This window comes from Tasmannia lanceolata, unplaced genomic scaffold (genome assembly GCF_043159265.1).
Source record: "Tasmannia lanceolata isolate RefF3 unplaced genomic scaffold, GAP_Taslan_0.1 ptg000011l, whole genome shotgun sequence".
NCBI lineage: Eukaryota > Viridiplantae > Streptophyta > Magnoliopsida > Canellales > Winteraceae > Tasmannia > Tasmannia lanceolata.
Genome location: NW_027518688.1, coordinates 9,474,176 through 9,499,788, shown reverse-complemented (window position 1 = coordinate 9,499,788; position 25,613 = coordinate 9,474,176). Strand labels below are relative to the sequence as shown.

The 25,613-nt window shown below is 37.4% G+C and overlaps 1 protein-coding gene across 7 annotated transcripts in view; it reads left to right on the top strand.

Moving 5' to 3' along the window:
- Window positions 1–8,645: 8,645 nt before the first annotated feature.
- LOC143886409 (barley B recombinant-like protein D) overlaps window positions 8,646–25,613 on the top strand; it is a 32,586-nt gene continuing 15,618 nt past the window's right edge. For 4 of the 7 annotated variants that reach the window (XM_077390379.1, XM_077390377.1, XM_077390376.1 and 1 more), the window contains exon 1: window positions 8,647–8,831. The gene's annotated coding sequence lies outside the window, so the exon portion shown is untranslated. Of the gene's footprint in view, window positions 8,832–12,602; window positions 12,674–25,613 lie in introns of all 7 variants that reach the window. The other 3 variants (XM_077390381.1, XM_077390380.1, XM_077390378.1) reach the window with 2 other exon arrangements.

The following is a 25,613-nucleotide window of genomic DNA, read 5'->3' as shown; positions in this document are numbered from 1 at the left end:
TATACAAGGGGTTAGTTTTCAAAAAATTATTGTTGTTTTTGTAGCTAATCTCCTTTTATCAGCTGGTTTCGGTGTTCATAAGTATTGTGCAAACACCCGAGATAACGTCTTTCACTTTCTTGTAATTTAATTAATGAAGAAATGGTTTTTTCATCATGTCATTAAAATGTTTTCTTTTCCCAGCATTTGACCACTTTTTTCCTCTACTCTGGACACTTGATGTGTGTACATGCTCGCCATAAAATGATATTACATTTTCCTTGCAAAACTTCAATAGTTGGACCCATTAGGTTTTACATAATTTAAAAAAAAATTAATATATAATACCCATTTGATTAGGCATACCATTGTGAGAACATATAATTTTCTTGAAGTTATTAATCAAACAAAACTTAGTGAACTTTTAGGAAAATTAGAAATCGTGTAATTAAATTTATTTGGAAATGAAGGATGCCATGGAAATAATGTAAAACTATTTAATTATAAATATACTTCATGTCAGAGCTATTAATTATTCATGCAATCAAATATTCACATCCAAATTATTCATGCGTTCGAGTTCCCCCTTGCTTACCTGAATCCCCCCTTGCTTACCCGATGCTCGTGGTTTCTAGGTGATTGCACGCATCCATAGGGAAATAGTCCTACCCCCGAAGGGGGTGGGACACCCTTCGGTACCAAAAAGAAAAAAAAATTATTCACATCCAAACACCCCCTTTAGAGATGTTTGGCCGTTTGGGCGCGGGGAAATATTTAGTGAAAAAAATTTTTAGCATTTGTTTAAATAATTTTTGACAGATATTTTATGCTACTGATATTAGTACTACCATGTTCTAACAACTGCACAAACTCAGCTTGTCTTATCTTTCTTAATTGGCTCGTGGGAATTTTTTGGGAACTATAATAACATTTGAGAGCTCTTTTAATACTAAAAGACAAGATGACTTAGCGCAATTATCAAAACATGGTTGTACTGATATCATTTTCCATATTTTATCCAAGATAAAAATTTCCTATGCTTTCAAGGAAAATATCAACCTACTAAGGGCATGTCTAGCTGAGAGAATTTTTTTTCAATGATAAATTAGTGCCTCAAAGTGGTGAGAGAGTGTAGGGCGCGTGTGAGGAGAGAGATTTTAGTGGGCACGATTGAAATGAAGGTGAGAAGTGGCTAAAAATCAAGAAAAAAAGTCCATCCTTTTTTTAGTAGAGATTTTTGTTTCCTTTAGCCACCTCACCACTTGAGAAACCAGTTTTTTGATTTTTGTTTCCTGATTTTTGGCCACTTCACCACTTGGAGACACTAGTTTATCATGAAAAAAAAAATTATGGTAGCCAAAACTTGCACTAAATCCTAAAAATTTTCCATAATATTTTTCTAGATCCAAACACAGCTTAAAATTATGCTAGCATATCAATTTGCAATGTACATACTTAAAATAATAAATATAGGGAAATGATTTCAGCACAAGTATGTTTTGATACACGACGCTCATGTATCTTGTCTTTTAGCATTTAACTGCCACTAAGTGTGTTTTGGGGACCATAAAAACCCTTTTACAGCTCTTTAAATATAAAAGACAAGAAACATGAGCGTCATGTATCAAAACATGTTTGTGGTGAAATCATTTCCCTATATATAATTCAAATAAGAGAAACTACTATGGTTGGAAATGCCTAGTTTATGGAACAAAATTTTCAACATTCAAGAATAGCCCCATAAAGTGTGTTGAGCACGGGTTAGCTATCCTTGGCAGCCGGTTGATCACTCTTTTAAAATCAATTTGGGAGGGAAGAAAAGATGTTATGATAGATAAAAAACAAAACAAACAGGAAAGAGGAGAAAAATTTGTATTTGGGAGGAATTTGAGTAGGGTATACTATACTGGTAGGGATAGCCAACCCTAGAGCTTTGTTAAAGATATAATCATTCAAGTAGGGCATCCAATCCAAAGACCACCAATGGGACACTCTCTTAGACTTAGGAAATAAAGTAAAAGTAATCAAATAGGTTAAATTAATTTATGGTGTAAAAAATGTCTAAACTTTATGGGGCCATTTGGCAACATGTATTTTATATCTCTAGACTTTAATCCTGGGTTTACATGCTGAAACCTATATTTTATAAGCTAAATGCTAGATTTTACAAGCCTAGATTGTAAAATCCATGTCTTTAGCTTATAAAATCCAGGTTTTAACTTGTAAAATCTATGTTTTCGCTTAGAATTTTACAAACATGGATTATAAAACCCACTCCAATATGAATTCCCAAATATAATATAAATAAGTAAGAAAGCCAACAAATGGATTGATAAAAGCTAGCAAATCCTCGGTTTTGATCTAAACTTCATACGATGCCGATTCATTAGAAATCAAACGTCCACAGTGTTTGTGTGAGTGTGGAATAAATGGGGGAGATCTTGAATCTTAGATCACCAAATGTATATGTTGGGGACGACATGAAGGGTTGTTCTTTCTCATCTACAATTGCCATGTGTACGGTGAGGATAGCACCAAAGGTTGTTCCTTTGCTTTAGTTGCAAGAAAAACATTTTTGATGGAAATTTTTTTCTCTGATTTTTATTTTTTTTATTTTAGGCCATGTTTGGCTGGCATGATTTTTTTTCAAGGAATTGTAAATTGTGGTGAGAGAGGGCTAGGGAGTAGCGAGGGTGGGAGAAAGAGAAACTACTCACTAGAGACTGTCTACATTTCCTACTCCCAGCGTGAGCGAAGAGAGAGTGAGAAAAATCCAAAAAACAAGGGAAAGAAAAACTATAATCAAAATATAATTTAAGTTTCCTAGTTTTTTAGCCGTTTCTTACGCTCTTCGGTGTCATGTCATCTCAAGTGTCTACATCTCCCACGCCCTAGCCATCTCCAACCACTTGACAAACTAATATTTCATGGGGAAAAAAATTCATGATTGCCAAAATGTCGTCGCTAAAATATGGATTTAGGCTCTCGAACAATGAGCAACAAAGAGATTGTTCTGGGAGTGAAGACCTGCACTTCAACCTGTAGGAGGGAATGGGGGTAGAAAAGCCTGCTGGAGTTTGGACTCCGGGAAGGCTCTCCAATGCCCGAGTCAGAAAGGGAAACAAATAAGGACCAATCTCTCTTGGTTGAAATCCGTGCCTTTGAGCTTTGGTCCCCTTTTTATAGAGATAAAGTCTCAGCCAATTAGGAAAGTTAGATATGTTGGGTATATGATATAACCCATGTATGTTCTAATATAAGCCCAGTAAGATAATGGACCGGTGTAGTGGGCCCACATGGGCTAGAGTCCATTAACACGTCATTAACCCTAGTGTATCTCTATATATAGGGGCTGGGGCCAACAAACTTGGTATTTCAAATTAGATACCTTGGATGTAATGCTTCAAGCAACCTCTTGCTTGACCTAATTACTATAACAATCTTGAAGCATTATTTCTTTTTTTTGGAATCGTCTTCAACTCTCTCTTGTGCGATCGTTTTGATCACACTCGTTAGGGTTTTTTGATCTCTCATGGAACGTCTGCTTCTCTCTCTAAACAGAGAACTGATCATACACGGCTGGGTTATTCAGCACCAACAGACGTCTGGGTTTTGTTCTCTGCAAATCAACAAATCATCACTCTCCTCTGTAATTGCCGTCTAAGACCCTAATTTTTGAATCGTCGGTTTTTCGTTTTATTCTCTTCCCCAAGAGGACGTCTGTTTCTCTTTCTGGGCCTTTTGGAGTTTTTTGGTGGAATCGAATCTTCTTGATGGTTAAAAGAATTTAATTTTCCCATTACATAATCACACAGAGGCGTGTGTATCTCTCTCATGTGAGTTTCTAACGAGGGTTTGTGTTTCCAAGTGGGTTTTGTATTTCACCGAACCCTCAAAATTCGGATTCTCCTTCTTCACGAGCTGACAATTCTCAAATTTGGGGTTTCTTAATGAAGGAAATTCACGGCATGGAGAAATAGCCATGGGTCAATTCTCTGCAAATCTCCATTGAAAACAGATTTGGGCATGGTTTTGTACCACCATAGAAGTTGATTTGGGCGTGTTTTTTCTCCCCTCTTCCCTCTCTCATTTTTCTGGTTGTCTTGAGAAAAATTGTAGAGAGGTTGCACCTTCGGCTCGTGGATCTATGCTGCCCTCCTCCATCGTGGGTTTCTTACATCTCACAAAGAGAGACAACTGTTTTCATTACTCATGTGATATTGTTCTCTCGACACATACACATGAGAGGAACATGGTAGTAGAAGAATTATGATTTTCTAATTTTGGGCTGAGATTGTGAAAGTTTTTGGTGGATATTCCCAAGAACTTTCCTAAGACATCCAAGTCACCTAAGAGTGATATTCCCAAGTTGGAAGCCAAAACGACTGTCTTTAAGAAAAGAAGGGCAAGTGCCACAACTGTGGAAAATGTGATCAATTTGCGGCAGATTGTAGTCTACCTAACAAGTCTAAATCTGACACACCACAGAAGGAAGCTCATATGATGGTGGGTAAGACTGAGCCTAAGAGTTTTGTTGCTATGTTGGGCAACGGTAAGGCCAGTACTTCTTCAGATTGGTGGTTAGATACAGGAGCCACTTGTCATGTTTGCAACTCCACGAAACTACTAATTGATGATGTTGCCGCGAAAGAGACCGTTACAGTGGCCAGTCGAGCAGAGGTAGAGGTGACTCACGCTGGTACTGCGAACTTGGTCCTTTCTTCAAGACAAATACTAACTTTAAAAAATGTTAAAGTAGTTCTTGCTCTTCAAAAGAATTTAATTTCTATTAGTCTTTTAGACTATGCTGGCATATGTATTTCCTTTATGTGTGGTAGAGTAACTTTTGATTGTTAACTCATACTATTTTGATTGTGCATATTTGATAGATGATATGTTTGATTTGAGTTTAGATAATGAGACTGTTAGTTAGGCTAGTTCACCGCTAATTGCTCCTAAGTTGTTACACAACCGATTGGGACATGTGCACTATCAAAAAATGGTCTAACTTACTAATACTCATAAGATACCATTATATATGTCAATTACATTTGACAAGCGTGAGAGTTAGGGGTGATAGAGAAGGAGAAGATACACATTGACAGGGTTCAAGAAATTCTGAGCCTCTCAGGGCGTAATCCTTGCAACTACTGCTCCTCTCTCGCCTCAATCAATTGGCATAGCTGAGTGTAAGAACAGGACATTAAATTCAATGTTAAACTCCATGTTAATGTTAGCTGGCATGCCTAGTTGCATTTGGGGAGAGGCAGCTTTGACTGCAAATCACATCCTAAAACTCTAAATGCTCCTCCATGTGATTGAGTACCCAAGAATTTGGTGAGGACTTTGTGACCTACCAATTGGAGAATGATCCATCATCATATTAGGAAGTGATGAGATCTAGAGACTCTATGTTGTGGGCAGAAGCCATTCATGATGGAATGAGCTCTCTGTTGGTTATCTAACTTGGTAGCTAGTCAATTTGCCAATGAGGCTAAGACTATGGGCTGTAAGTAGATATTTGTTTGTATGTGATTATACAAAGCTCGTATGGATGTTAAGATCTAACAATCCTTGTATTGGTCTTAATCATGCACTTAAATTGTGACATCAAATTTTGACTTAGTAAAGAGCTTTGGGTTTATGACCAGTTACTCGGATAAATGCCTTTACTATCGTTTTGTGTCGAATAAGATCATGATTATTTGCTTGTATGGAGATGAGATGTTGATTCTTGGTTTCGATCTCTCTGTAGTGGGTGACGTGACACTAACCTTGAGTAAAGAATTTGACATGAAAGACCTGGGTGTTGTTGACATCATTCTTGGTATAAAAGTAAGTTTTGGAAGGCAAAGGATTCCCCTTAGCCAAGCCCATTATATTGAAAAACTACTTTCTATATGAGGATACAGTGAGTGCAAACCGATTGAGACACCATTTGATTATACCAAGAAGCTGATTTCTAATGAAGGAGACAGTGTGAATCAGTTAGATTATTCTAAACTGATTGGTAGTCTCATGTATTCTATGAGTTGCACTAAGCCAGACATAGCCTTTACAGTTGGCATGCTGAGTCATTTTACTAGTAGTCCTAACCATGAGCATTGGAATGCCCTTATAAGGCTGATGAGATACCTTAACGGTACTCAAGATTATGCTCTTTGTTATCGTAGCCATCCTCCTGTACTGGAAGGATATTCTGATGCATCATGGGGCTCAGAATCAGAGGACAGCAAATTTATTGCTGTTGTGTGAAAGTCGAATTGGAACTTTATGCTCTAACTTCAGCTATAGATGAAAGCTAAGGGATAAAGAATCTGATTATGGTTATGACATTCCACTAACCCAGTTAAAGATTAGTTCTTTAGTGGGTTAAGGATTAGTTCCTTATGTGTGTTTTGTGATAATCAAGCTACAACAATGGTTGTGAAGAACTCACTCTTTAATGATAAGAGGAGACATCTTAGGCTGAAACAGGCCATATGCTGAATTATCTCAAGAATAAGGGATTATCACTTTGATTGATACGAAATCGAAGGATAATAGGCCGAAGCTCTCACAATAGGGACTGGTCAAAGATCGAATATTCAAAATTGTGGGGGAGATGGGGCTAAAGTCTGTATAGACATGACTTAACCTACATCCATGTTATTTTGAATCTTCGAATCTCCCTTTTGGCCAAGATAGGCACTTGATATGTTTCGATGATGTTTACAGTTGTTGAGTGTCATTCCACATTTGATGACATGTCTTTTTTGGGAAAGGCTGTACATTCCAAACTTGATGATACAGCTTAACTCAAATATGGATAAGATGACTGTAACATTCCAAAAAGAAACATGAAATGGTTTTTTGCAAAAGAAACTATTTGGTCTTGTTCTTTAATGAAACTTGACAATTAGGAATGGTTATTTGCAAAAGAAGCTGTTTAGGTCTTGTTCTTTATTGAAACTTGACGATGATGCTTATGGTGAGAGTGATACTGATATTTTTTCAGCCATTTTGAATTGTACTAAGTTCTTCTTCAGGTAAAACTAGATACTTTCGTGAATTATGGAATTGTACTAAGTTCTTCTTCAGGTAGAACTAGATACTTTAGTGTTTTACACAAATGATTGGATTCATTTCATGAAATCCATATTTGGTAATTCACAGGGATTGGCAAAAAAGGAGGAGCGTGTCTTAATTTGGACTTTGATGAAGATGACTTACTTGATGAGTAAATCTTCTAAAGTCATAAAGACTATGCTTACATTTCAGTATGCATAGAGTTCACTTTTTTGTGGAACTTTATTTTGGATCTCGATGAGAATCATACCTCATGTGTGAATTCATCTAAGATCAGTGGGGTTCACTTATATGTGAAACTACCTTTTGGTTGAGTTTAGCTTGTTGTATATCTAAAACTCTTGGTTTGTCATAAAATGATTCATGTTTTCATTTGGATTACAGATCTTTTATGATATAGACCATATGGTGATGTGGATGATTCAATATTTTGTTTTGAACATTACATTATCTATCTATTGGATTGTGCTATATGTAGAACATAGGAGGAGATTGTTGGGTATATGATATAACCCATGTATGTTCTAATATAAGCCCAGTAAGATAATGGACCGGTGTAGTGGGCCCACATGGGCTAGAGTCCATTAACCCGTCATTAACCCTAGTGTATCTCTATATATAGGGGCTGGGGGCAACAAACTTGGTATTTCAAATTAGATACCTTGGATGTAATGCTTCAAGCAACCTCTTGCTTGACCTAATTACTATAACAAGATATTGTGACTCTCTCTTATTTGACAGGCTTTCTTGGAATTTTGGTTTCCAATACTATCTTGTAGCTTTAGGGCTCGTTTGGATACACAGACTTTAGGCTCTTGGATTTCCTCAAAATCTGGGTGGGAGACGAGAAGAAACTTGTTGTTTTGGGAGAGATGTCCACGGAAAACAAGCGCGATGTTTATTGACTTACTTCGTAAACTAATTACTACCTTTTGCGGTGTATGCAACTTACCCCATTATGGAGTAAACAACTGACGCAACGAAAGCGGAATATGGGCCAAGATTCCAAAATTAAGACTACTGGAATACCTGTATCTTCTTCCTAGAGGGTAAATCAATGTTTTACCCCCTATTTACCCTCAATGGAACACACCCTTAAACTTCAGACCGAATTTTCAGGGAAAACGAAATTTTGGTCGAAATTTTGAAATTTTGTAGCCTTTCGAGTTTTTCCAATTTTGGTTTCAGTTGAAATTTAAATCTTTGATTATAATCATGGTTTTAAATTTCGGCCGATTGGGGACCGAAACCGAAATTTGGTGAAATTTTAGATTTTGCCCTTACTGAAATTTCGGTCAGAAATTTTGATTTAATGTCATTTTATTTTAAAAAAAATTGTCACAAAATTTCGGTCCGAAATTTTGGAAATTTGGTCTGAAATTTCGAACTGAAATACCTAATTTCGGCCCGAAATTTCGGACTTCGGTGGGGTCTGAAATTGGACCGAAACCAAAATTTAAAACCTTGATTATAAATTATAATTAGGGTTTTCTTGTTTCGGCGTAAAACAAATTTTACGCCCTTTATTTTAAGGCAAAAAAAAAAAAAAAACTCATTTTACCATCTGCCTGATGGCGGGTAAATTAATGTGCAACGACGACTGAAAAGAAAACATGACCGGGTACTTTTTTCCCCAAAATACGAAGAACAAACACAAACATCGCCCAGACTAGAGACGATACAGAAACCACCCCTTCTTCTCCTCAGACACCCCTTTTCTATAAAATCAGACCCCCTCTCAGCAGTCAGCACCTGATTTTTCAAACAGAGCCCTAGAGAGACAGGTATGAATTTGCTCCTCCTTCCCTCTGCAATTCTTATATTTCTTCCCTCTCTCCATATCAATGTTATCCTTTTGACTTTGAAAACCCTAATTTGGACGGGACTCGATCTTAATCGAATCCTAGGGTTTTTTCGGCGGGCTTTTTTGATTTTCTTGTCCGTCGTTTGGATCTGATTCTCCAAACAACGGACAGATGTGAATGCTCGTCTATCCGTTGTGGAATTAATTTGATTTCTCATATTAGATCGGGTTTATGAGGTTTTAGGTTTGTTTCGTTTTATGTACTTTGAGTGCTGATGATATTTCCTTCTTTGGCTTTTCTATTTTTCGTCTTCTATACAATCGGTGCTATATATATATATATACACACACTTCATATTGTATTTAGAATTGAAATCTTATGGAAGATTAGAAATGGTTATGTTATTTGATTGCTGTGTGGAACTGTCTTATGGTTGAAGCAATGCAAGTAAGTTAGGAAAGCCTACCTAGGGCTTTGGTTTTGGTGGATCCACTGTACCCTTTTAAGCATATATTGATATGTGCAGACAGGCACAAACAGAGCACACGGGATGATTTGGTTCTGTTTTTTTTTTTCTTTTTTTTTTCTAATGTAATGGTATTTGATCATGGTTCTGTTTTAGCTAATCTTATATACTCTGGGGTTAATTAGTCTTAGGTGTCTAAGACTCCAAGTAGTAAAAGGTGGTTAAATTAACTGTCTCTTTTATTGAGAGACTCTTTCTTTCTCTACGCTTAAACCCTTTAACAATCTTATTCAAGCTTTCTTGACGTCTTTCTACGCTGAAAGCTCTAGATTCATTTTGTCATCAGAGATGAAACTCCAAGTGTCCCTGATACCAAATAAATCATCAACATTATTGCAACTATAACTGCCACTACTCGGCAATGTAATCTGGTATGAGAAACAACGTTCTTTTTTTAAGAAAAACTAGTTGTCTGAGGGTATCCATGTGGATTCTTTAGGCTACTTGTTGCTCTTCTTCCCAATCTGCAGATATATTGTATTGGGTATTGTTTGAAAAATTGGTGGCTTTTATAGCTGTGGTCTTTTATTGCTTATGTAATCCATAACATTAGAAGCAAAATTTTATCTTGAAGAGGAGCATATGCGTTTTCCTGCATCCTTTACTCAAGGAGAGTACACTCGTGTGTCTTTTGAATATTTGGAGTTAGTTTATAGAACATTAGCACAGTGACCTTTTTCATGGTTGACCCAATTCACAGCATTGTTGGAGCAAGACCCAATAGAAAAACTTATGGCAATGATGATCACGTGTTGTAGTGTAGAAGCCATGTTACTTATGTAGTTCAAATATTTACCAACATGCTACACTTAACTAGAAGCATAAGTGAAATAGCCTGTAAACATCCACGCCATTGCTCGGTGATAGGGTGGAAGTATTTATGCAATTATGCTATTGCCACCGTGTGAACATAGTACATGTTGCCTATCAAGGATCTTTGATTTCTTTCTCATTTCAAGGCAGATCATTTTATATGTGTTCCCCTTCTATGGAGTGTAGGATCTTTTCATCCAATTTGTGATTGGTGCTCCTTTCTTGTTGTTGAGTTAGTAAGGGTATTCTAGAATTGGTATAAGTCTTTCGAATTATATTAGGATTCTTTGAAGGCTTCTTTTTCTTTTTAAGGGAACTTGGCCAAGATGGAAAAAGGAAAACACATCAAGAAAGGTGAACTTTAGGTTTCTATGAGGAAAAATAAACTTGATGAATGGCAAGGAAAAAGTTTCCACCTACTAATTTTCCAACCCAACTCTTTAAGTTTGCGAAAGTATATGCCACTGAAAACTGAGTATTAGAGGTTTGCAATGTTTCCACAATGTGTATGAATCCTTAGAGATTTTAAAGAATATAAAGTTGATTCCATAATCCATGTTTTGTAATTTGTTTATGTATGCAAATGGGCGTTAGGCTTACATCCATTCTCAATCTCCCTTGACTTTTTGTTGGAGATTGCTCTGGATACAATTCTCTATGGCCTTGTTTGGTTGCACAAACGCTCGGTTTTCATTGGATTCAAATGCCAATGAATGCCGAGTCCTTGTTTAGTTGCCAATATTGCATTGAAACTCTACTTGACTCCCCAAAATGTTTCAGTCATCATTATTATTTTTTTCCTATGTGGCCCCCATGTAGCATTAATGTTCCCCTACTCATCTTCCAACCAAATTCTACCAAAATGGTAAAATTTTGGTAGAAGAATAGTGGAAAAGGTCTTCTTTCTCTCTTCTCTATCTCTCACTTCACTCTCTATATTGGCAATGACACCCCTACTTTTTCCACTACTCTCCGAGAGGACTGATGCGCAACCAAACACTACTTACCACCATGGTTAGAAATTTCGACTGAAATCCGAAATTTCGGATTTCGGTGGAGACCGACACCAAAATTTCGGATTTCGGAAACGGTATTTTATTTCGGCCGAAATTTCACTCAAAAATCTTTTTTTAATTAATTTAATATTTTACCTAAATTTCGACCGAAATTACCAAAATTTCGGCCGAAATTTTATATCCAATAAAATAGTGGTTTCCTTGTTTCGCTGGATTTCGGGAAATTTCGGTCGAAATTGCGATTTCAGTCGAAAATGTGATTTCGGTGGGGTCCGAAACCGGTACTGAAACCGAAATTTCAAACCATGCTTACCACTATTCCACTATTATTCTAGCCAAATCAAATGCTTGTCTCCTTCCTTTTGACTTCTTATTCTACTACTCTCCAAGCCACCTCCGCCCAACCAAACATAGCCTCTGGCTCATGGTATAGCGATTGCCTACTCTCTCTCTTTTTTTTGTTCTTTATATAGAGATTGCCAGCTCATGTTGGCTATTCTATCTCATTAGAGTACCTTAACCAAACCATGATTCATATGGATAATGGATTGCTTATTTCAGTTCGGTTCATTGTTATTGCCCTTGCTAATATTTTTGCTTCAGCTTGCATTTGCATCTCTGTATGTTTGACTACTATCCATGTACACTATACAAATTATTGGAACTCAAAGCTGTGATGGGTATTTAAATACCATATCAATCTTTGGTAGTCCTCATGGGGTTAAAGGATTAAGTTGCAGAATTGTCCCTTGTTTCTCTATTTCACCATCATATTAATGGAGATTTTGGGTTTTCCATTATATGCAATTCCTGAACTAACCTTTGCTGTTTTGATGATTTACAAAGTCACCGTCTTCATTTAAAAAATGGGAGTTGTATAAATTATAATGGCAATTATATTTTAATCGTGTTCACAATGGGATTTCTCAAATTTCTCCAACTCTTCAAAGTACTTCATTGGAGCAAGCACAAATGCATCTTCGGAAGGCATGAGGAAAGAAGGCACAAAAAAAAAGATGGTTATAAATTACCGCTTTTTGACATACTTTAATTTTGAAAGATATATATGAAGATGGTTAGAAATTACTATTTTCTGATGTACTTGAGTGTAGAAAGATATATAAAGAAAATATTACACCCACGCTCCCATGGCGCTCCCAAATTTGGACTCTTCTGGACCCCCACGCTTCCCTGCCCCCGCCTCTGCCCCCTGCACCTGCTTCATGCTTCGTGCTTCTAAGATAATGACAGAGAAAGTTCCGTACAAATATGCAATGTGATGAAGATTTTACTTGGGTTGTAGCTTGCAAGCTTAAAGTTAATGCTTTGATTTTAGTTGGCTGTTGAATCAATAATCTCTAGAGATGACTATGGGGCTATGTGCCTGTGTTGCAGGTGCAATTGGGGAGTATGCATGACTGGAGTGGATCGATTTGAATGGCTTTTCATGGGCGCATGCTTCTTTAGTATGTTTTAAACATTAAGAAAAATGAAAGATTCCTCAAATTATTAAACATATATAAATAAAGACTAATTCTATCTTTTTAATGGCTTTAGAGAAACAACCTCTTTCTAAAAGGCGGCCGCCTAGTCGCGGGGCGCAGAAAAAATGCACCGCCCAGGCCCTGGGCGTTTAAAAAAGTGGTCTCACCGCCTGGCCGTTATTAGGCGGCCGCCCAGGTGATGAGGCGGCCGCTCAGGCCCTGAGCGTTTTTGACTTTTTATTATTATTTAATGTTTAGTGCTTATGCATAAAATGGTTTGGATTGTTATGTATTCAAGTATTTGTATTTTATATATAAAAATGCAAGATATTATGAAAATATATTAATATCTAAAAAAAAAGAAAAACGCCTCAAAACGCCTAGGCGCCGCCTGGGCGCTGGGAGGTCAGTCAGCCACCCAACTCCGCCCAGCGCTTTTTAGAACATTAGAAACAACACATTGGACAACATCATCGGTAACCTCATACTCCATTAGGTCTCTGCCATCCATCTTTTTCAGCTTATGTTTTCACCTAGGACAATAATTTCCATTAGGGTGATGTAGGGAGGGATGCTTTGCTCATTGCGCTTCAATCGATTTTCTCAATTATAAACTGGACGTGAGATGAAGAGATTTTGGCCTTATGTTTGCATTCCAGATTCTTGAATTCACTAGCTGTACTGTTTGATGAAGGATTAGTTTCATGTCAGATGTGGGTTTGTGGTGGACATAGTGATAACCTGAGGTTGCTGGCTATTGTGAGATTAGAATCTTTAACAAAGCCTGTTTGATGCAGGATCAATGGGGAAGAAAACTAGTTCTTTTAGCTTTGATATAAAAAATGATGCAGATGAAAAGGGGAATGAAACTAGAGAGAATTTTGTATCTTTCTTTGATGAAAGTTAAGATAAACAAGTTGATGCAATAGAATATGTTGGAATAGGGTTCTGAATAACACATCTAACATAACTATTAAGGAAACAATATTAAACTAGGCTATTTATATGATTCGAGTGCTATGGAAGGGAACAATTCTTATCTAATATGATCATGGAGTTGGAGATAAATATCTAAACCCTAGATGACCGAAAAGTTGAAAAAGGATGAAATGGTTGGTGAGCTAGAAAAAGAATCGAAGAATAAAGAAGATGAAATTTATGATCTACGAATAGAAAACGGAAGACTAAAGAGTAGAGAATAGATCTAAATGCTTGATATCAAGAGAGTAGAAGGTTAGGTATTTATCTATAGAAGGGGTAAAAAGGAAAAATTGCTATAAAAAGAAAATCTACAGAAACAGTTGATTACTGAAAAAAAAGAACTCCTAAACTCCCATTAAACAACAATACACTAGACTAAATGTATACAGTGGAGAAAGTAATCGAACCTTCAGCCCGATAGTGAGACCAATGGCTTTCCTGACCTGTGGATTGAGTTGGTTTTTCTGGATGATCCAAATGATGGATCATCAACCAGATCCAGATACATGTTCTGGTCTCGTTCCTGGTATTGGCTGTTCTGGTCTCATTCCTGGTATTGGCTTAAACAATATAGCTCTTCAATCCGATTTGCTGGCTCCGACATTGATGGGAACTTATCAGGGCACTGAGCATCGCGATCGATGGGGAGATGTAAGAGTTGCACCATGTCCTTTACATTCTAGTTCCTTAAGGACGAATAGAGAGTAAGGGAGAAAACCTTGTTCACGTGGATAAATAAGGTTTCGACAAGAAAAGAAAAGTTTTTGTCCATTGGCCAACCGGATGGGGGATTCCGAGTCGCAAAGAAAATTTGTACCACTTTCCACTCGGAATCTAGGTGAAGTCGTGCCGTTCAAATGGAGCTCTTGGATCTTTTGGGGGAAGCTCAACTTGGGTCTTGATGTGATTGCCTTAGATTTAGGTTGAATTTATCGATGGATATGATTGTTTACATTTTAATAGGATTTTATTTTAGTTTTTAGTTTTTTTTATGGACCTACATGTGTAGGAGATGCCTACATCAACCTTTGACTCAAATTACTTGTCTATTACCAATTCACTTAAAACTTTAAAATCTAATTGGTTACCCCCATGACCCATCACTTAAATCCCCACAACTCACTTAGGGTGCGTTTGGATTGCCGGAATCGGGAATCTCATTCCATTCATATTCCCATTTTCTTGTTAAACATAATCTTAATTCCTATTCTAATGTTAGGCCAAGCATTAGCAATCGAAAACAATTTCAAGATCTCAACACAAGAATGTCAGTTTGCCGATGAATAAAGCTCTTGGATTTTCATCCCGAAAAATGTTTCATTTGCCAATGAAGAAAAATTTTGGATTTTCTTTCCCCACAAAAAAAGAAATATGCATGCATTGACTAATCGATGCTGGTGGCAACCTTGGACTTTGATAATGGTCAAGCATGGACAAAATCCAACACCAATGTGCTTGCACGTGCATGAGAGAGATAGATCATCCGCATGAACATAAGAGAGATGTATTTTGACCACCTCGGTCGCTTTTGTCATTAAAATTGGCTATCATTTAAAAAAAAAAAAGGGGAATCTAAGAGAGATGTATCATCCATAGGCACACAAGAGAGATAGATCATCCACAGGCACATAAGATTTTCTCACTGAAATCAGGTAGAGAGAGGGAGAGGAGAGATTTTTCTTCTTCTTCTTTTTTTGTTTTTCAAAGAGAGAGAGGGAGGGAGGGAGGGAGACATCAAGAATCAAACAATACCTTCTCTTCGGTGGGTTACGTGTTCCACCCCAAAATTCCAGCATTTTTTCCGCTTGGAGTATATACGATTATGTTGCGTAAATCGAACCAAACGCTGGAATCTTTTGAGACATAATTAGATCCTGATTCTAATTCCCGATTCTTTGTGATCCAAACGCGTCCCTAAAGAAACCTTAAAACATCATTGGTTCCTCCCTTGGTTCATCACTTAAAATCCTTTAAAACCTACCTAAGCCTTTTAAAAACCTATTAATTATCCTATTGGCCAAAATCCTATGACCCACCACTTAGCCTAAATCCCTCTCCATTTAAAACCTAACCATCCTCCCCTCTAAACCCATGTTTTTTAGATTGGAAAATTACCCCACCACTCCTCTCCTCTCCTCTCCCCCCTTCTCCCCCTTTATATCCTTCTCTTTCCCCCTCGGGACCGGGTGAGTCGCCCACTTTCTCCCTCCATCTCCTCTTTTCCTCCCTTTCTTTTCCTCATTCTTTTCCCTCTCTTCTTATTCTCTCCTTTCCCGTACCCTCACAGTTGGGTTTATAAGCTGCCCCTTTTCACTACATTCTTCCTTCCTTTCTGTCCTTGTGATATTGTTTCTCCACTCTTCTCCTCTTTCTCGTGTTTGGGATCGCCCCTCTCTCTCTCTCTCTCTCTCTCTCTCTCTCTCACACACACACACACACACACATGTCCAACATCACGGCGACGAAGGCATGGAGCCTGGCACATTGCCTAAGTTACGATCCAATCACCTCATTTTTTCGTAACCTTTTTTATAATCTTCCCCTTGAAATATTTTCTACTAACCTTTACTCTTTACCTTAATCATTCCCAACTCTCGTCTCTTTATTACTGATCTAGACCTAAAGATTCTCCATTTGTTCACTACCCTATTAGTATTTTTTGGGCCATAAATATTTCTTTATAAATATGCTTTTTATGACTAATTTGACTAAGAACTGATTTCATTCACTAGGCAGTTGTTTTCTCTTTTGGATTATTGTATGGAATATGTCTAGTTGAATTGTTTTTTTATGGCTGAATTTATGTTATGTTTATGTAGATTTGGGTTGTTGTTTTTAGAGCCCATATTATGCTTCTAAATTTTCAGAAAAGCACATGCGAACCATACGCTTGAACCAAGTTGGTATCCAAGCCAAAAGCTCATATTCCTTCTTTAGTTTCATAATCATACGCCATCTAGGTGTTCGGTCAAATTCCTGTTAGAGTCTAGATTAGTTGTTCTTTTCTGTTAGGGCATCTTTTGGTGGAGCTGTGCATGTAGTATTGTCCTAGGTCATAGTGTCTATCCCATGCCAGTTAGGTGTTAGTTACGTATTGTGGTGCTATTTATTGTTGCTTATGTGTCTTAAAGTCTTTCGAGTGTAAGGAGGGTTGTCCTGCACATCGATGGCACACATCTAGATTCCAGACTATGACTAATAGGCCAATGCTCCCCATTAAAGGCAAGGATGAGTCCAACTTCGAGGGTTCTTACAACAGAGCACACAAGCCACCTTGGATTAGCCTTCAAATATGTTAGCCGAAATTAGGGTAGCACTAAACCGTGTTAGTGAGCATATAGGGCTTGAGGCCCTAGAAATGCCATGATCCCTACGGCTACACTTCCACTTCAGCCATTTGTGCCAAGCTAGACTGTAGTTGAGGGTTAGGTCTTGATGACTTAAGGCCCTTCAGATCCAGATGATGAGTTCAAGGAGCCGCGACGATTCCAAGATGGAACCAGACATCACTTTGAGGATAGGCTAGTGCGAGCCTTCGAGGGTTCTAGAGATTAAGATATTTAAGTTGAACTCGGGGATATTAGGGGCCGCCTTGACCCTATATGAGTTTTTAGAGTGGGTAGACAGCATCGACCACTTCTTTGAATGGAAAGAGCTAGCATAAGATTAAACTGTTAGATTTGTTATCATGAAACTCAAGGGTGTTGGAAACAACTCCAAACAAGGAGAACTCAAAGAAGAAAGACCAAAAGACCAAGATTGATAGCCGGGCCAAAATTAAAGAAAAGATGAAAGTTAAATACATATCATCTGATTTTAGGACCGTACTTTACTGAATACTACTTGATCTTAAGCAAGGAGCTTGATGTGTGAGAGAATATGAAGAAGAGTTTAATATCTTAACATCTTGTAATGCATTGGGTGAAGATAAAGAGCACGTTGTTGCTCGATACATTAATGGGCCGTGATTTCAGTTGCAGGAGTTAGTTATCCTTTACACCCCCAATGTTGATGATGCCTTTCAATTGGCCTAATGGCTGAGAAGATTGCTTGTCATTCTTAGCGTAGGGATACTGATAAAGGACCCTCTTGTACCGCCATTCGAAACCGAGTGATTAGACGTTTGAATTCCGTTCTTCCTCCGAAGGGCAATGCCACAAAAACCCATGTGAGTGAGACAAATGCTGGGTGTAGCCTCCTAGGGCCCAAACCATAAAGCTCACCATCTTTAAATGTTTGAAGTGTGGTGAACCAAGTCATAATTCGTCTGATTGCCCCCCTTAGTACATTCAATCTTTAGACCAATTTAATAGGACATTTGGATGATGAGGATAAGATCAACCTTGAAGAACATCCTCCCCATGAAGAGAGTACTTGACAAGAGTTGACAAACGAGTGAAAGGCACGATGAGACTAATCTTGACGGGGATTGTGTTGGTTCTGTTTGTGTGATTTGTTGTGATGTGGTACCCCCTGGGACCCTAAGGATGGATAAATGATTGAGAACGAATATATTCCACACCACTTGCATGCTAGGTGCGTAGATACAGACTATTTTTTTTTATTTTTTATAGTGGAAGTATTTGCAACTTGGTCTCGACCATGATGATAGAAAAGTTGAAGATGATGATTGAGGCGCTTACTTGCCCATATGACATTGCGTGGGTAAAAGGCAGAGTCAAGGTCTGAGTTAAAATCCGATGTCTTGTAAACTTTTCAATTGAATTTTGGTTTGGTGTGATGCCGTGCCATTAGAGTTGTGCTATATTCTATTGGTCCGTCCTTGACAATACAATCGTAAGGCCACTCATATTGTGAGAACATGTATTCTTATATTAAAGGCGACAAAAAATTAAGTTAATTCCTGTAAGGGATGCTCCTAGGCCATCGAAGGGTGTGTCTGAGCGGATACTATGGTCCTATTTAAGGGGCCAACATTAATATTGAGTTGGCATAAGTTTGAGATGGCTTGTAAGAGTTCTACTTTTAGATCTATTGAGGATCCACACCTTATAGCCTTATTATTCGTTCCTTTCGTTTTACATGTCAATCAGAGGTACTATTGGTCCTAGTTAGGATGTGATTTGATCCAGTGTAGGGCAATGCAACCCATTAGTAAATTTGAATTCATCGTTACATCTGTACTCATGACCAAGGTTTTAAATTTCAATTTCAGTTTCGGTTTTGGTTGCCACGGAATGTTTGGTTGCGCGGCATAGACTCAGAGAGTAGTGGAAGAAGTAGACAACAAGGAGGAGACAAGCATTGGATTTGCGTGGAACTTACCTCGGAGAATAGTGGTGGTTTGGTTGTCAACCTTGTAGCGTATTGGTAGGGTGTCATTACCAATATAGTGAGAGGAGAAAGAGGGAAGAGAGAGAAAGAGCGAAACAAAGCATCATTCCCAAGAAATCCAAACGAAATTCCACCTTTTTGTAGTTTTGGGTTTTTAGATATATAGGGTGGAACAAGGGTGACACATCAACAGACATGAATGATTAACTAGGAGACATTCGTGGGAGTCTCTAGAGATTTCAATGCTATATTGGCAACCAAACAAGGAATCTTGCTAATGTGGAACCTAAATGCCAAGCAAAACCCCTAAGCCATCCTGACTTCTGTGCACCAAACACACCCTAATGGAAATGTTTCTGTTTTGGTTGAAAATTTCGATGGAAATCCTTTAAAATCACGAAATGCCACAAGATAGCCTCTTTGCTTCTCAATATCAAAATGAAGTTTTGTCTTCTTCACACCACCTGAGGCGTGTTTTGAAAGCCAAGAATTTGTACAGTATTTAAGGACAAGTATGTTAACCAGACAATGTAATGGTTTATTCATCTTGTCCCGTCTTTCCACCACAAGATTGTGAATATGCTCATACTTTACACGACGTTGAGAAAGAGTATCCCTAATATGCCCTAAGATTATATCCATATGTTCATATACCTCTCCAATCAGTGCTCTATCGGAATATGAAGATTTCAACATCTTATAAATAGGCTTCAAGACTCTAAGTACTCTCACTTCTCTCAAGTTTTCCTTAGATTTTCCCATTGCCTATTTAGAGCCATAGACACCAAACAGCCCATACTTTTACAAGGCCCTGAAGGACAATATAATAGTGTGCAAATCTTATTTTATTTACCTTCTGAAGCAGAAAATATTTTAAATAAAATCTGGTAGGGAATATATATAAGTACTACTTTTCCTCTTTTATCAGTTTCATGAACAAATGATAAAGATGGGTGTTCATATTTAACAATATTTTTGAGTAATAAATTTAACGTATGAGCTAAGCAACCTGATTAGAATATATGGAGATGCTTACCAATGGTGTTCATGTAGACTTGCAATTAGAGGCATTATCAGTGATCACTTGCACCACATTGAATGACCCAACGTATTCAATAGCCTTGAACAACAACTCAACAATATTTTGTAAACATCGTGCCCATTTATGAACATGGCTCTACCACTTGAGGAATCCATAATGTTGATCAAAGTTTGATTTTCTGGGTTGGACCAGCCATCTGAAGCATGGATAAACCATGCGTCTTCTAATCATTCATTAAAGAACTGAGTGCTTGGCTCATCTTAGTCCGTTCTTTGTCTAACCAAGTAGTTCTCACTTTTTAATAATTAGGATATTTTTAGCCTTTTGTAACCATATTTACCCAAAGTGATCTCACGACATGGAAGGGAATGCCGTCGCTATAAGGGCGCCTCGCAATCTTCTGGTCAACTTCTCTCATAGATTTAAGATTAAACATTTTTTCAACTGTTGTCTTCCTAGGGCTATCACCTTGTCCTTCCCTTAACAGTAGGAATCATGCTCATGGGTGCTGTTCTTGCACTAGAACAACGATTCAACGCTCCTTAGGAAGGAACGACCATGGAACATGACCCTGAAGAGACGGAACTATGGTCCCATCAGAGGCATAAGCTTGTAGTGAAAAATAAAGTTTGGTACCGAAAAGAAACAAATCCACTTGTAGAAAGGAGGAGAAAAGAGATAAAAATCCACTTGTAGAAACGAGAAGAAAAGAGAGATTCTGAAGGATTTTTTTTTTAAAAAGAAAAACTAATAACAAAAGAAATCTCAAGCTAATCGTTGAGGAATTGGACCTGATTGTTGTTAGATGTAAACTTCTATAAGAACCAACGTAGTTTCTTCATCTTTATCGCAAAATGTTTTAGTGTACATTTTCTGCAATGGAGACAAGAATTAACAAAATGTTTAATGTTAGCTCTAGGGAAGAAGTTGACCAGAAGATTGCTAGATGCCTTCATGACAATGGTATTCCCTTCCATGTCATGAGCTCTGTTTGAGCAGATATGGTTACAACCATCAACAATACATTAAAAGGCTGCAAATCTCCTAATTATGAAAAAGTGAGGACTTCTTCGTTAGACAAGGAGACGAGATGAGACAAGGCCTCAACCTCGTAATGGAGGATTAGAATACATATGGTGTATCCATTGTTTCAGATGGCTGGTCCAACGTAAAAAATCATACTTCTATCAACATCATCTTTGCCTCATGTAGTAGAGCGATGTTTATAAATGGACATGATGTTTCATCGATTGGCAAAATTGTACAAAATATTGCTGAGTTGTTCAACACTATTGAATACGTTGGACCGTCGAATGTGGTACAAGCGATCGCTGATAATGCCTCCAATTGCAAGTTTAGGGAACACTAATCTAACGTAAGCATCCCTGTATATCTTGGTCTGGTTGCTTAACTCATACATTATATTAATGAAAGATACTGTTAAATCTGAGCATCCATCTTTATCATTTGTCCGTGAAACATAAAAGAAGGAAAGCAATAGTTATATGCATAAAGAATCACAGTTCCTGTCAGTTTTTATTTAAAACATTTTTTCTTTGGTGTTTTTGAATGTAAATAAAACAAGATCTGCACTCCACTATATTGTCTTCATCGGCTTGTAAAAGTACGGGCTTCTTTGGTGTCTATGGCTCTAAATAGCCAATGGAAAAACCTAAGGAGAAGCACACCAGCAAAACACCATTACACTATCTATCGCACTATTATGGAAGAAGAATTTTGGAGAAAATTAGAGAGTACTTACTACTTTGAGTCTTGAAGCCTATTTACAAGATTTTTAGATTCAGATATTACAATGATTGGTGTGGTATGTAAATATATGGATACAATGTTTGGGCATATTAAGGATACTCTTTCTCATGATTATGTAATTTATGTGCAGATTCTCAATCTTCTGATGGAAAGATGGGACAAGATGAATATACATTACATTACTGGCTTACATACTTGTTCCCAAATACTATATAAATTCTTGTCCTTCAAAACATGTCCCAGGTGGTGTGATGAGGATAAAACCTCATTTTGATATTTAGGTCCAAGGAAGCTATCTTGGGGCACTTCATATGATGATGATTCATGAACCATCAAAAGCCGCTTTAATAAGTCAACAAATCGGTGATTTTGTTAGCAATAAAGGCATTTTGCACAGGCACAATTTGAGTGATAGGGAGACAATGAAACACTTTCATAGTGAATACTTATATGGTGGAGCAGCCCCTGATCTATATTCTCTAGCAGTAAAGTATTGTCAGAGAGTGTTAACACCTCTTGTGATGAAAGATGTTGGAGTACTTATTCTTATATTCTTAGCGTGAAAAGGAATTGACTAAATGCGGATCATACTGAAAAACTTGTTTTTATGCATTACAATTGTCAAGATTTCGAGAGGATTATCAAGCAACCTATAAAATTGTGATGCTTATCCAAATGATGACATTATTGTGGAAGATATAATGACAATAGAGGCAAGAGAGAAACCGTTATCAGATGATGATGATAACAATCCTAGTGATGATTTCATTCTCTCCACACCACCTGCTGTTATTACTCTACCAGTCGCACTATCACTAACTTCCTTGCATCAAACTTCTTCAACTCTTCAAAGCACTTCATTGGAGCAAGCCTAAAGACGTCTTCAGAAGGCACGAGGAAACAAGGCACAAAAATGAAGATGGCTAGAAATTACTTACTTTCGATATACTTAAATTTTGAAAGATATTATATGAAGATAGTTAGAAATCACTATTTTTTGATGTACTTGAATTTTGAAAGACATAAAGAAAATATTACATAAATGCTCCCATAGTGCTCCCAACTTTTGACTCATCTATACCCATGCTTCCCCACCCCCACCTTCACCTCCGCTCTCGCACCCGCGTCAAGCTTCCCTTTCCTGTTTGAAAATGCTTGGGTTTTCATTCCTCGCCATGTGCTGGCATTCTGTGGACAACTTGCCTCAACTCAATCCTTGCAGTTGACCATCTGCGTCGACATAAAATCATTGTCAACCATTGCACGTTGTGCCTTATTGATGCCTAGTTTTCCTACCATCCGCTGCTTCGCTGTGGTTTTTCTAGTGAGCTATGACATTTTTTTTTGGACCAATTTGAAGTATGTTGGATTCGCCCCGGCCACATCTCAACCCACATCGAGTCGTGCATTTGCCCCTAGCCTCTTAGAGTTAAGAGGCAATGTTCTTTGGAGCCTTCTTTTTGCTGTCGTCCTTTGGCTGGTCTGGAAAGAAAGAAACCAGAGAGTTTTCAAAGGTACTTCAAAGGGTCTTCTTAGTCTACAAAGGCAAATTTTCTCTACAGTAGAACAATAAACATCAAATCTTCCTTCCTTTAAAGGAATCCCATTGCCATGTTTCTACAAGTCTTGGGAGGAAACCATGACGAGTAGAGACTTCAAGTAGGGCATGTCATCCAAGTGGGAACTGCACCTTCTAGGGAAATTGAAGTTGAATTTTGATGGCTCTAGTCTCGGTAACCCTAGACTGACAGACTTTAGGCTTTTGGTTCTTTAGCTTATAGATCAGTTGGTAGTTGACTTTTGGTTCTTTTTCTCTACAAGTTACACAGAACGGTCTGAATTTGTGGATTCTAGTAAAAAAATAAGTATTTTGTCAATTTATAAAAGCATTTATTTTGGATTGATCTTGTATTTAAGTTGAAACGTGATTTGTGTTGCAACCATGGTGTTATGGGTTGAGGCCAGCCTACCGACAAAGATAATAATAAGTAATAGGATAAATTACATAATCTTCTTCCCAAGGTAATGTGAGCATGAACTGAAGTTTGAGCCAAACATATTAACAAACTATCCGACCCAAGGGTGGACTAACTGGGCCTGCGAGAACATAAACAGTGCTTTCAATATGTAGCATATTACAAACCCTTACCTAAATCAAGTGTACCAGTGAATCAGGTAAATATGGAGTGAGCATGTCTTCCTAATGGTACCCAAATATGGATACAAGTATAGATATGGGAGTGGAGACACGATTGACCCTTTTATTGAAATCTAAGATGCGTATCCATATACATGTGTCCCATTCCATGATGTACGACACATGACCTGTAAACCATGTTGTAAGACACATGACCTGTAAACCATGTTGTAAGACACATGACCTATAAATAAAAAATTAATGAGTATAACTTAAATTCTTTAATGATTATAGCATTTACAGGCCTCACAAACTTGAGTTTAAAGTGCCGATATGCAACACAAAGCATGATAGTCAATTGTACAAATAGAATTATCCACAAAATATTTGATACCAATAAGTATTATATTGTACCATTCGCAACAATTTGGACCTATATAAGTACTAAGTATAATGCATGTCAAATGTTGAAGTGGTAAAAATGAGGAGGTTTTTATTCGAGAGAAAAATTCTATAATTAGATTCTCTTTATCAAAAGACAGCATCCATCTCTAAAGATGTTTTGATTTGTAATGGGAGTGAGGCTAAAATAAAATGAAACTTCCTTTGGTGTCTTAGAGGTGACTTTAACAAAATTTCGGTTCACTTGTTAAAAGCAAGAAAAAAAATAGAACTATTATCATTAGGTCTTTGGACTTTATCGATAGAAATGAACTTAGCAATCTTCCTTTAGGCCATGTTTGGATTGCTGGAATTTGATGGAAAAGTTTGGAACGGAAAATATTTCTAAAATTTTTTACTTATTTTACTTACAAAAAAAAATTACTTGAACCAACCCTAATCATTCTTTACAGAGGGACCTTCAATTCATGATAACATCCCTCTAAAGTAACGATAATCATATAATTTCCCTCTAAATTGTGGGATGAAAAAAAAATTCCTAAGAAAAAGTTTTCCATCAGAAATGTTTTTCTTGCAATCCAAACAGGGCCTTAGGGGTGCACAATTTATATGGACCAACAGTCAAGAAAACCGTACGATGATAAGATAAGATAGATGTTGCTAAGGAGGAGGAAGAGTGCTGGGAGTATATTGGGCCTATATTGGGTCATAGGCTTCTATCTTCAAGAACTATTATCATGAGGTTTCTTGAGTTTATCGATAGAAATGAACTTAGCAACCTTCCCTTAGGGGGTGCTCAATTTACATGGACCAACGGTAAAGAAAACCCTACAAGGATAAAGATGAGATAGATGTTGCTAAGAAGGGGGAGGTGTTCTGGGAGCCTGCCAAAGATGTTTCTTCGGCCTATCTCAGGTCAAAGGCGTCTATCTTCAATCGATTGGGGTAGTTAAGGGGCCAGCTTCATTTAAATTAAAAGTATATGTTATGAAGACTTGAAGTGGTTTCAAGAAAGAATTTGGGAAGTGGTGAGCGGAGATTGTGCTCGAAGGAAGAAAGGGGTTCAAGTTTATGCGAGAATTAAAATAACTCAAGCAGATGATTAAGCAGTGGAAGGAAAATTGTTTTGGGTTGACAATAATCAACAAAGAATCTATCCTTTTAGAAATTGAAAATTTGGATATGGTTGAAAACATGACGAGTTTATTGGATGAAGAAAATACAAATTTTCAGCAAGCACGCTTGTCGACACGTATCGAAACTCCTTTTAACACTTTAAACTTACTGTTAAAACT